This window comes from Schistocerca cancellata, chromosome 7, assembly GCF_023864275.1.
Source record: "Schistocerca cancellata isolate TAMUIC-IGC-003103 chromosome 7, iqSchCanc2.1, whole genome shotgun sequence".
In the NCBI taxonomy this organism is placed as follows: Eukaryota; Metazoa; Arthropoda; class Insecta; order Orthoptera; family Acrididae; genus Schistocerca; species Schistocerca cancellata.
The window spans coordinates 200,677,166-200,683,003 of NC_064632.1; the positions used below are offsets into that span (position 1 = coordinate 200,677,166).

The 5,838-nt window shown below is 44.3% G+C and overlaps 1 pseudogene; it reads left to right on the plus strand.

The window, feature by feature from the left end:
* Positions 1–2,781: 2,781 nt before the first annotated feature.
* LOC126093014 (5S ribosomal RNA) lies at positions 2,782–2,899 on the plus strand (annotated as a pseudogene).
* The last annotated feature ends 2,939 nt before the right edge of the window (positions 2,900–5,838 follow it).

Below are 5,838 nucleotides of genomic sequence, written 5' to 3' on the forward strand. Positions count from 1 at the left end.
CCCACTTCTTTAAGCATTATTGATTCTTCCTGACAAGTCTCTTAAACTTCAGACTACTCTTCATCACTACTAATTTGTGCTCGAGTCTATATCTGCTCCTGGGCACGCCTTAAAATCCAGTACCTGATTTCGGAATCTCTGTCTGACCATGATGTAATCTAACCTATCTCCGGGCCTTTCCCAAGTATTCTTCCTCCTGTTGTGATTCTTGAACAGAATATTCCCTATTACGAGCTGAAATTTATTGCAGAATTCAATTAATCTTTCTCCTCTCTTATCCCGTAAACCTTTCTTGTACTCCTTCCCGTACAACCTCGTTCTAATATCCCTTAACTATTACATTTTCATCTCCATTTACGTACTATATATCGTCATGTACTTTCTTTATCTCCTTATCTCCGGGTTGCGACGTCGGCATGTATACCTGAACTACCGTTGTCGCTGTCGATTCTGACGAAAACCACCGCATCACTCAAGTATCCACAGCAACACACTCTCTGCCCTACCTTCCTATTCGTTTTACATTTATACTGTTTTCTGCTGCTGTTGGTATTAACTTGCACTCATGTGACCAGAAATCCTTGTCTTCTTTCCATTTCACTTCACGGACCCCCTAATATAATATCTAGAGTGAGCCTTAGTATTTCCCTTTTTAGGCTTTCTAGCTTTCCTACCACGTTCAAACTTCTGACATTCCATCTGCAGAACGTTATCCTTTCGTTGGTTATTAAACCCTTTGTTCATGGTCACCTCTCCCTTGGCAGCCCCCTCCTGTAGATCTGAGTGGGGGACTATTCCGGAGTCTTTTGCCAATGGAGAGGTCATCATGACGCTTTTCAATTACAGGCCACATGTCCTGTGGATACATATTGTGTGTCTTTATTGCAGTGATTTCCATTGCCTTCTGCATCCTCATGCCGTTCGTCATAGCGGATTCTTCCGCCTGTACGGCATTTCCCACCACAAGGGTAAGAGAGTGCCGTGAACCCCTGTCCGTTCCTCCCCCAAACCTCCCCCCTTTGACAAGGCCATTGGATGAATGAGGAGTGACTTCTTACGCCGAAGACACTTCAGACACATGCATATTGACTTTGTAGGTCTATGATCCGGCTCTGATGGTTACCGCTACCTTTTACCGGCAATCGATTTATCATGCGATGATTTGAAGCAGTACTGTTAAAAGAGATAACGGCTGAATCTTCCGCCAAAACATTTATTGAAGTGAGGACCTCACGCTTCAGCTGCCCCATGTCCACAACAGCCAACCAGGGCCAGCAGTTAGAATCCGTCCTCTTCCTAGAACTGTTCATTATGACAGGCACTAGGCGATTCCTAGCCACAGTGTACCATCCAGAAAGCAACATCTCGTCGAGCGGTGGCACTACATGTTAAAAGCGGACGTCGTGTACTGCCGTGGTCCATGGACTGAGACACTACGGGGTGGGTACCTTTGGAAGTCCACACAGCACAGAAACATTACCTCAGGGCCTTACTGACCGAAATCTTATGTGGCGTAACGCTATCCCTGCCAGTGGGCTTGTTTTCGAAGAACCATCAATTATGCCCTCAGACCTACCCGACATGGCCATTTGTGTCAAGCGACACATTGCTCACCTCCGCATTCCTCCGGCACTTCCACCTAAAATCTTTCTACATAAAGCACTTAAGGATCGTGACTTTTTGTTACTACGAAATGACGCTCTACGACCTGCCCTACGGCGCCTGTACTTGGGCCCCCACAAGCTGCTTCGAAGAGACTATCGTACCTTCCGCATATCAATATTATTGAATGTGAAATCTACATTAGTGTCTGTTAACTGATTCAAAGAAGCGTGGAGACTTCAAGATATCTCTCCAGATGGCAAAACTTGCCAAGCTCTGCCCCCTACTACACCTGTCGACCCTCTCACTACTGGCACCGTACCATCAGCCTACGAGCTGCAACTGTACATCCACGATTTCCTCCCTAAAGCACTCAACATCAAGCTGATACACAACGACCTCCTCATTCAACGTCAGCATGCAGACTGCCAGACTGGAGACGGCCGGGTCGCAAGCCACTTCCGCAAGACCGTCAATTTACCGCACGACATCGACACTGCCACTTACACCTCCCACGTTTCCGTCCACAGTATACTCACAATTATGGTACCACGCTTGCCTTCGACAGATCTCTACGCCATCTTCGGCGCTGTCTGACCCTGGCAACACATCCACCACTACTCAAACCCTGGACAGCGTCGACAACTCATACTATGGTCACAACCAAGTCATGTGGGCTCGCCTCCTGGACTACCACCTGTACTCCATACGGTGTACATCGTCTACCGACTACTGATCTGTAGCAAACAACACGTCCTGAAGACCTCTCCATCTATAAGCAGTCACACAGCTCCCATGCTTCACCTGACTACTCTCACAGTGCTTCAAACTACTGGAGGGGAGGCGGGAAACGTGCTCGGTGGAACACTGCTCAAAATACATCGTCACTGGCAGTCAACTGGGATCTTTCTCAAAACTCTGTGACTGTTGATCCGCCTTATGAATTTGTTGAGTTTGGATGCTTCTGAGGTGTACACTCCTTTTGTTAATGAAAGTCTGCTGTACTATATCTACGTTGTGTGATTATTCATTATCGTCACCCCTTGTACACTGTAGCAATACCCATGATACGAAATGCTTATTGTAAAATAGCTGTTTTAAGTATATTAAAAACAAAATATTTGGTTCTGTCGTTAAGACCAGTAAAGATGGAGATATTTTGACTTTATTTGCTTTTCTGGCAACGACCTTACCGCAGTGGATACACTGGTTCCCGTCAGATCACCGAAGTTAAGCGCTGTCGGGCGGGGCCGGCACTTGGATGGGTGACCATCCGGGTCGCCATGCGCTGTTGCCATTTTTTGGGGTGCACTCAGCCTCGTGATGCCAATTGAGGAGCTACTCGACCGAATAGTGACACTTCCGGTCACAGAAAACCATCATAACGACTGGGAGAGCGGTGTGCTGACCACACGCCCCTCCTGTCCACATCCTCATCTGAGGATGACATGGCGGTCGGATGGTCCCGATGGGCCACTTGTGGCCTCAAAACGGAGTGCTTTTTGCTTTTCTGAAAGGGCTAAGTTTGAGAAACATTGTCTGATCGAAAGTATCCTGACACCTGTCAATGGACATCAGTATGGGGAGTGTACACCCTTCACCTTTATTATGGCTTGAACTCTGCTGGGGACACTTTCATTGAAATATTTGAATATATGTGGAGGAATTGCAGCCCATTCTTCCTCAAGAGCCGAAACCAGAGAATGTAGTTCAACTTTCTATCTCGTCTCAAAGGTGTTCCATTGGGTTCAGCAGTGAGACCTATAGCGTGTGGCCTGATTCATCACAGTAGACCAGTTGTTTCCAGTCATCCACTTCCCGTCTTTACACGACCTTAAGAGTCACGTTGTACTGACTGCTGTTGCTCTATGTGTAGTTTAAATACTGACACCATACGGAAATTGCCAGTACTACAGTTTGCTGTTAACGTGCCTACAATTTGATCATGGCATACTTGTAACGACTGGATATTTCAGTCCTTCGGAACAGAAACTACGTATCTAAGGTTTAAAGACAGTGTAAATAAAATCAGGTTCAAATGGTTCAAATGGCTCTAAGCACTATGGGACTAAAATCAGGCAAATAACAGTTAGCACAGGAAAGTACACACGGTCATTCTTGCAAGGTTCCATCTGTGAACGGAACGGGAAAGAACCGAATTACCCTGTGCCACGCATTTCACAGAGATATACTGAGAATAGGTGTACATTTGTATGTAGATATAAATGCAGATATTCCCAGTGGTCTGTAATCTTCTTTCTGATTTTTAGAACAACTATTTCTTCATGTTTATTTAGGTTTTGGCGTGAGTTTTTGTCTAAGGCGCATCAGAAAAAAACTGAGGTAGGGAGACATACCATGGATTATGTGTATACTAAGGGGAAACTACAGCAGTAATTTTTCCCGAGGGCATGCAGCTTTGCTGTATGGTTAAATGATGATGGCGTCCTCTTGGGTAAAATATTCCGGAGGTAAAATAGTCCCCCATTCGGATCTCCGGGCGGGGACTACTCAGGAGGACGTCTTTATCAGGAGAAAGAAACCTGGCATTCTACGGATCGGAGCGTGGAATGTCAGATCCCTTAATCGGGCTGGTAGGTTAGAAAATTTAAAACGGGAAATGGATAGGTTAAAGTTAGATATAGTGGGAATTAGTGAAGTTCGGTGGCAGGAGGAACAAGACTTCCGGTCAGCTGAATACAGGGTTATAATACAAAATCAAATAGGGGTAATGCAGGAGTAGGTTTAATAATGAACAAAAAAATAAGAGTGCGGGTAAGCTACTACAAACAGCATAGTGAACGTATTATAGTGGCCAAGATAGACACGAAGCCCATGCCTACTACAGTAGTACAAGTTTATATGCCAACTAGCTCTGCAGATGACGAAGAAATTGAAGAAATGTATGATGAGATAAAAGAAATTATTCAGGTAGTGAAGGGAGACGAAAATTTAATAGTCATGGGTGACTGGAATTCGAGAGTAGGAAAAGGGAGAGAAGGAAACGTAGTAGGTGAATATGGATTGGGGGAGAGAAATGAAAGAGGAAGCCGTGTGGTAGAATTTTGCACAGAGCATAACTTAATCATAGCTAACACTTGGTTCAAGAATCATAAAAGAACGTTGTATACATGGAAGAATCCTGGAGATACTAAAAGGTATCAGATAGATTATATAATGGTAAGACAGAGATTTAGGAACCAGGTTTTAAATTGTAGGACATTTCCAGGGGCAGATGTGGACTCTGACCACAATCTATTGGTTATGAACTCTAGATTAAAACTGAAGAAATTGCAAAAAGGTGGGAATTTAAGGAGATGGGACCTGGATAAACTGACTAAACCAGACGTTATACAGAGTTTCAGGGACAGCAGAAGGGAACAATTGACAAGAATGGGGGAAAGAAATACAGTAGAAGACGAATGGGTAGCTCTGAGGGATGATGTAGTGAAGGCAGCAGGGGATCAAGTAGGTAAAAAGACGAGAGCTAGTAGAAATCCTTGGGTAACAGAAGACTATTGAATTTAATTGATGAAAGGAGAAAATATAAAAATGCAGTAAATGAAGCAGGCAAAAAGGAATACAAACGTCTCAAAAATGAGATCGACAGGAAGTGCAAAATGGCTAAGCAAGCATGGCTAGAGGACAAATGTAAGGATGTAGAGCCTTATCTCACTAGGGGTAAGATAGATACAGCCTACAGGAAAATTAAAGAGACCTTTGGAGAAAAGAGAGCCACTTGTATGAATATCAAGAGCTCAGATGGAAACCCGTTGTAAGCAAAGAAGGGAAAGCAGAAAGGTGGAAGGAGTATATAGAGGGTCTATACAAGAGCGATGTACTTGAGGACAATATTATGGAAATGGAAGAGGATGTAGATGAAGATGAAATGGGAGATACGATACTGCGTGAAGAGTTTGACAGAGCACTGAAAGACCTGAGTCGAAACAAGGCCCCGGGACTAGACAACATTCCATTAGAACTACTGACGGCCTTTGGAGAGCCAGTCCTGACAAAACTCTACCATCTGGTGAGCAAGATGTACGAGACAGGCGAAATACCGTCAGACTTCAAGAAGAATATAATAATTCCAATCCCAAAGAAAGCAGGTGTTGACAGATGTTAAAATTATCGAAGTATCAGTTTAATAAGCCACAGCTGCAAAATACTAACACGAATTATTTACAGACGAATGGAAAAACTGGTAGAAGCCGACCTCGGGGAAGATCAGTTTGG